The sequence below is a fragment of the Eptatretus burgeri genome, chromosome 17 (genome assembly GCF_056783735.1).
Source record: "Eptatretus burgeri isolate ZD-2024b chromosome 17, Ebu_testis_v1, whole genome shotgun sequence".
Classification (NCBI taxonomy): Eukaryota; Metazoa; Chordata; class Myxini; order Myxiniformes; family Myxinidae; genus Eptatretus; species Eptatretus burgeri.
Window position 1 is genome coordinate 11,207,406 of NC_140977.1, and position 7,852 is coordinate 11,215,257.

At 40.0% G+C, this 7,852-nt stretch overlaps 1 pseudogene; it reads left to right on the top strand.

Moving 5' to 3' along the window:
- The first annotated feature begins 619 nt into the window (after positions 1 to 619).
- Positions 620 to 1,474, top strand: LOC147009309 (uncharacterized; annotated as a pseudogene).
- Positions 1,475 to 7,852: the final 6,378 nt, after the last annotated feature.

A 7,852-nucleotide genomic window follows, 5' to 3' on the forward strand; every position in this document is an offset into this window, starting at 1 on the left:
AGCTGCAGTCTTTTCCCAGCTGATTCAGAGCTTGCAGGAACTGATCGATTGTCTCCCCGGCTGCTTGCCTGCGTGTGTTGAGAAGATGGCGTATGTATACCTCGTTCTTGGGCTTCACGTAGAGCGCCTGCAGCACGTCGATCGCTGCTTCGTAAGTGTCGCACCCCGAGAAGAGCCTGTACACGCCGGGCGAGACATGATTCACGAGAGCGGCAAATTTGTCAGCTCCCTCCGCGATGATGGTCAGATAGTGTGAGAAGGAGCAGAACCAATGTGACCATTTCATTTCTGCGTCAGTCGCGTTCGGGTCTGCGTCGAACCTCTCTGGTTTGTAGATCTTGTCCATCTTTGGTTGAGAGAGCCGAGAAAATCAAATGGAATAAATTGAAATGAGAGCGAGAGATGAACCTTCAGAGTTTAGGCTTTATTCCATTTGATTGGAGCCGCTTCTGTGGGCACACCAGGAAATACAGGTTCAGCTAGGAGTACATAAGCAGTAACGTATACATGTGCAGTTAACCATTGCAGACTAAATCCGCGTAAGCACGGAGTTCGATATAATCTCCATTCTCACCAGTCAATGAGCACCTTCAGTTAACGAGCATCAAGTGGACAGCCGATGTCAATAGCAATGCCCCGGGGACAACCACTCGTGCCGCAGAGAGACATCCCCTTATACGCGAGACGCACAACATGTGATCCCGCGTCATGTCCCTCGATTCACGTTAATTCACCACACAAGTGTTCTGTTTGCAACAAGAATTTTGCTTCTTCCTCATATTTATATAAACATAAAAAAATACACACTGGAAAAAAGCCCTAGAAGTGTTCTGTTTGCAGCAAGGATTTTACTTTATCCTCATGTTTCTATCAACATCGAAAATTACACAGCGGAGAAAAGCCGTACAAGTGTTCTGAATGCAAAAAGGGTTTTACTTCTTCCTCTTATTTATATAAACATAAAAAATTACACAGCAGAGAAAAGTCGTACAAGTGTTCTGTTTGCAACAAGGATTTTGCTTCTTACTCATCTTTATTGGAACATAAAAAAGTACACAGTGGAGAAAAGCCCTTCAAGTGTTCTCTTCGCAGTAAAGATTTTACTTCCTCTTATTTCTATCAACATCGAAAAATACACAGCAGAGAAAAGCTATACAAGTGTTCTATTTGCAGCAAGAGTTTCACTTCTTCCTCATTTTTAAATAAACATCGAAAAATACACAGCGGAGGAAAGCCGTTCAAGTGTTCTGTTTGCAGTCAGGATTTTCTTTCTTCATCAAATTTGCATCAACATGAAAAAAATATACACATGGGAGAGAAACCAGACAAATATTCTATCTGGCTGAAGGCCTTAGCTCGTTCATCGCATTTGCATGAAAATCTAATAATTCACAAAGGACAGAAAAAAATTCACTGCAGTAGCTTCAACGATCCACATATACTTGACCCAGGAAAAAAAAAACGAAATAACTGACAAAACAAGACAGCAAGCAATTGAAGACATAAATTGGATGACTCAAGAAGAGCGAGTCAGTATCAAAAAGAAAATTTGGACAAAGAAGGAAAAAATGGACGTTATCATGGGCAATGGAATATGCCAGACGAAAAGGCGTGAGGAAAGAAAGTGCAAACACCTGGGAACACATAGTTTGAAGATAATGCCCTGATAAGGGTCATTTTAATACGGAAACACGAAACACAAAGAAAAACAATATTCTCAAACAAAAAACATTCAGAGGAGAAATTAAGAATAAGAGATGAACAAACTGAAGAAGCAATAAGAAATGACTGGCCACCTATAAATGACAAATTACCACCAGTGCCACAAAGGAATGATGGGATATACATATGGAATGAGATTCCCAGAGCACAAGCTCCCAAAGAAATGGAACAAACGACAGAACTTACTGGTGCTGCACAGAGGGTAGAACGGGAGAGGAAAACAGAAATGGATAGGTTTTGGGGTTTAGTCACAATGACTGAAACACGAATTGAGCAACAGATCGTGGAATTGAATCAAGAAACAAAACTGAAAACTCCACAATAGGGCCAGAGAATGACTAGAAGAATGCTGCAACAGCCCCCCCCCCCCCCAGAGATTGACTGACCTGAAGTCACGAACTCGGATCAAATATCACCTATGCAAACAAAACAAACAATGGCAACAAGGATAGATCACAATGAGGAGGAGGAGAATAATGGACAACAGAATGAATAAGAGGAAGAAGTGGTTGACAATGAACAGCATAGACGATAAGATGAGCTGGCTAATAAAATATAGGAAATCAAATTAATATCACCCAATTAATATCACCACATCTCCACCAAATGAACAACAATAAACAGTTGAAAATAAAAGTAAGGAGACTAAATCAAGCAGTGATTAAAATGCTCCCAAAATCACCTAATTTAAGAGAAATTAACAACATGAGTTTGGTAGCAGCACTGTATGTCCAAAAGAAAATAACAGGTAAACAACGACACAAAAAAATATAGATCTGATAACCTGATCAGAAACAAAACACCACCATGGAAACAGAGACATGAGAAGCAGAGAGACCAACGGAGGGTGGAAACGGCACAATAGAACAATTCAAGAGGGGAAACAGAAGCCCAAAGCTCATGAAAACAGACAAATAAAAAAGAATTATAACATAGAAAACAATTGATTAGACCCATTAGCTGCCCATAATAAACTCCAAATACAACAGATAACAAGGAAAGTAAAAACTATGATGTGGCGAACAATAGAAGAAATCAAAATAAACAGTTTGAAAACAACCCGAAAACGTTTTACCGAGAGCTCAGGAAACAGAAACAAAATGTGACGACTCCCCCGAAAAAAAAAAAGAGGACTGAGAAAAATTTTGGAAAGGTATATTTGAAGACGAAGAAGAACACAACACTGGGTTGAAAATATAACACTGGGTTGAAGATGGTTCAAAGTGTTTTTAATACCTCTTGATTGTTGTTTTGCAAAAACCTGTTTTTCATGTTCTTGATAATGGTTTCCATAAAGGTTTTAAAGCAGTTTTTTGACTCCTTTTGCATTTGTTGTCTCTTCGATAAAGTGCCCATCCATCTCAAATGTTGGAAGTTCCACAATTATTGGAAACGTTTCACAAGTCCACAAGTCCTCACCTTTCCAAGTTCCACAAGTCCTAACCTTTCCAAACTTGGAGAGGTTAGGACCAAGGGAGGGGAGGGGGAGGTATGAAACTTAGCTTCTTCTCCTTTAATTTTTTTCTGTCAAACTTGGAATGTGTTCTGATTTGTGTGACATAAACAGTAAGTATAACATTCAGACCCAATTTGAGCACAGCCTGTGCAGCAAGTACTAAATCGAAAACAGTTCGATTTAACATAGCTACTGTTCGCATAATCATCATTTTGACATTAATATCTGTCAAACTATCCGCAGTTTCATTCGCAAGCAGTTCCAAAGCAGCTGCCATTTTTATAAGTTCTTCAGCTACCTTAGCACTTCCATACTGTGGAAAGATGGTTATAAAGGCCAAGTCAGTGTTAGAAATATCCCGTTTACTTCGTTGTAAATTTTGAAATGGGGAATGGGGAAGTAAACATACATGAGGTACCACATAACCCAAAAAGCACGAACTTGTCCAATTAATCAGAAGCCATGCATAGGCTCGGTTTCCACAAACAAAACAGGTGTTATTCAATGCTGCTTGTGGTCTCATTGCACGGTTTTCAATCAAATAATTTTTACACTCTGACCTATCTAAACATTCTTTTCTCCGATGCTTTCTGCTCTCGGCATAATTCTGGTTTATCTTTTGGTTGTCTTTCCACAAAATATGGAGGTATTTTACTTGAATTAAAGTTAGGCCAGTACCAATGACTAAAGTTCTGCTGTCAGGTACAATTCCTAATCCCATGAATTGGTTTCATAATTGCTGTTTGATCTCACCATTGTTCTTCTATTCCTGTATTATGGTTAATATAAATACCGTGCTGATTTTCCTCATATACCGATTTTCCTGTTGCATCCATCTTATAAAATACCCACACCATTCGTCCCATTTAAAATATAATACTTGTAATGGTATTCCACTCTGGATGTGAATGTGCTTTTATACTTTCTGATAAATTTGTTATACTTGTATTCTTATATAACCCCTTATTAGTTGTCAACTCTCCTTTACTTCTATGTATGTGATGAATAACTTGGTAAGCAGGTGTATGGAAATCACAATTCTGATGAATATATATATACAAACATTAGCACGAGTATCACTCGTTGGTCCTATTGACCATGAGAGTACCCCCATCTCTACCATAAAGGTCAAAACACACACTGGTATGCTGTTGGATACAAATAATTTAAAGCTGGGTTGCACATTGTTACATTATGGAGTATCACAACAGAAAAACAAGGTTATCATCGTAGTCACAGGGTGACCATTTAGGAGTTTTTTTCTCAGGATTCCCAGCTCTGTGAACTCTTTTGCAATGAGAGGAATGGGTCTACGCTGCTCGGCCTTGACATTTTACAGCAGTGTGAGTTGTCGAGCTGCAAGACTTGACAGTGCCCCCCGACCACCTTGGCTGCAGAGCGTTCTTTTTTACGAGTCTTTATAATAGACAGTCACCAGGTTTGAAGCTTTGGCAGTCAGCAGTAGCTGGCTCCTGGCAATGCTTCCTTCACCTGCACATATAAATTCCTGACTACGGTTTAAGGCAATGCAAAACATAAAATTGTGTCATGCATTCCTTTTATACATGGAACGGAAAATGTCAACCTCATTGATCTTCCTATTATACTCTCATGTGGGCATATGCCCGTTTTTTGGCTGGAGGTTCATCTCATTAACAATAACATTAAAGGGGAGGCATTTGGCCAATTTAAACTTGTCCGGCTGTAAAAAAATTAAAAAAAAAAAGATTTTCCCAGTTCATTTTTTTTTTAATCATCATCAAATTTGCATCCGGATATTACCCATAAATCTCTCTCCGCTGTATTAACGGCTGCTTGCAAAGCAGGAACATCGTCAAGAGAAGAAGCAATTTTTAAAAACATGTATGTTGCAAGGAGGCTGGTGTTAAAACAAATTGAGACACCGATAAGGAGTTTTGGGTTGTGACTTTAGCAGCTTCATCTGTTCTAGCATTTACCCGAGAAGCATCATAAGACACATCAGTGTGGCCTCACACTTGATAAATTCAATTTGGGAGGGTAAAAGAATTTCCTGCAACAAGTTAGCAATTAACTGACCGTTCTTTAGTAGTGCCGGTGGATGTTATAAATCCTCTTTCATGCCACAAGGCAGCAAAATCATGCACAGTATACGCACGGCGTGAGTCAGTGTAAATTATCACAATTTGACATTTTGCTCAGAAGCATGCACAAATTAAAGTAAACACTTCAGCTCGCTGGGCTGAGCAATTGGAGGCAATTTCCTACTTTTCAGTATGTTAAAATCATTACAAATCACATTTCCCAAGAACAATGGTCCGTCAACGTAAAGTATAAAATCAGAATTTGGAAACGGGGTGTCTCTCAAGTCAACAAGCGTGGCAAACACACATCATCCCCGACATGACAACCCCCACCCCCACAACTGTGCCATACTCCAGCATCGGCAGTGGGAAGGAGAGAGGCTTTTGAATGCAGATAGCCAGGTTGTACTATTTCCCCTCAAGAACATTATTGATTGATCCTTCCGCAATGACTCCTGATTCCACAGCCAGATCTCAAAGTCCAACATCCCCAAACATCTTACCAACTGTGGACATCAAGTTGCAGATCATATGGAAGATCCCCATCATCAGCATGATTCCCCCATACCTTTCTGGATGTTACCATGCAATTTTTCTTGCCTTTGCATTCAGTGCCTGATCCAAGACAACTGCAATGCTTTCAAGATGAAGAAATCACTGGATAGAAATGGACTGTCACAAGATTTTGAAGGAAATGAAATAAAATTAAACTTGTGTGCTTGGATAGATTTAATAAATAGAGCTTAGAAATGCTGGGGAAAAGAGATTTGTCTGCAGCAGCCAATAACTCTGGCAAACACAGCACAGCATGCTTTTGATTGTCTTATCTATATGAAAAGGAATTTCACAAGCTCACGCAACCTTCTGACCAGATCCTTTATTCTGCTGATAACAATAATGACCATGTGTGGAGTTGTTTTTCTCCCTGTTCTCGTGATTCCTGCTTTGCCAAGTGAATTTGTAGTTTAACCTTGATTAATGCTTATGGTATAGACCACGCCTTATTTGTAACAATATAAAACTCAGTAATACTCTGCTTATAGCCAGAGAGTGTTTGGTGATTTTTAGCTTGCCTGTTCGAAGAACAGAGAGCTATAGCGATACCCCCGACGTGAGCGTCAGCGTGAGCGTGAGCGTGAAAATGTTAAATTTTTTGTATTACGGAAAACTCCTCGACGGATTTGGTGTGGGGGTTAGGTATGGTCCAAGGATCATGCCATTAGATTTTGGACTTGGTCCCCCCCCCCCAAAAAAATTGTTAGAGAATTTTTTTTTTTGCATTTCTACATGTTTTAAGTGATTTCCAAGCCCCCCCCCCCCCAAAAAAAATTGTTAGAGAATTATAAAAAATATTAATTATTAGACTCGTCTTAAAAACGATAAATGTATAAACAGGCGAGCATTGGGTGGCTTTGACACCAACTCTGGTATAACAAGCACTCACTCCACACGTGTATATGCAATAAACAATCATAGTGGACTAAAAAGTCTTTTCTGATTTATAGATATCCAAAATTTCCACGACAATTTCCTTGATGGTTGCTAATTCAGTTGCGGTGCGTTAATTGTAGGCAGTATCCTTTCGCATTTGACATCACTTCTTTGTGCTCTCTTGTTAGAATGTTGAATCCTGTCCAAGAACTCATTGTTTTCTCAGATGTGTCGTACATGCGCACTAAGACCCACATCAAGTCTGTTGACGTGCTCTTAGTGCTGCACTTGCATGCATTGCAGTCAGGTCGGGTGATACGATTGCGGGTGGACTGTTCCTTTTCCCAATAACGTACATTGGCAGTTGCACACCCAGTGCCTTTATTGTGTTATTATTATCCTTCATGGAGGCAGTCATGACTGGTTTCAGTGGCACACACAATTAGGATGTTAGTTGAACAATACTGTTGACACGACATGAGGTTCCTGCTCCACTTAGGACTCCCTCTTGCCTGTCAATATTGTCAAAGGCAAGCACTGTAGAGATGGATGGATGTACGCACATGGGAAGAGGTACTGTGTCAAACTCGACATTTTCCAGCTTTTCTATACATAGTGCTGTCTATTTCTTCTAAACAAAAGTAGGAACAGGCATGAAGATGTGCTCTTACAACGCACAGGTCGATCAAACTACCAGGCGACCATATGGCGACGGAGCTTAATCAATTCGCCAGATATTCTGAACCCCAGTCAAGGGCATGGATGGACAACAAGTGAAGATGGCAGCTTTGTTATCCAGTGGATGACAGGATCACCCGCTCCCAAAGTTATTCTCAATTTGATGTCATGCGATTGTGCTCGCTCTTGTCGGCCAGCTGACTGCTGATGCATCATTAATGGCCTGAAATGTACAGCAGTGTGCGAGTTGCACACTTGCTCCAACATGGCCAGTGATGATGAGGAGCCAGACCAGCAGGACTCATCAGACAGTGATGACGAATGAAAGGACACCTACATCAGTATGCGAGTAATTATTAAGAATTGCATTAAAGCTCATACTTGCCTTATTTCTGCATGTTCAATATTTCCGTATGAAATAAGTTAAATATAAATATTTCATTGAGCATTATGCCAAGTGAAGAAAATGTTTGACAAGAAAATCCAAATTCTGACTTATTTT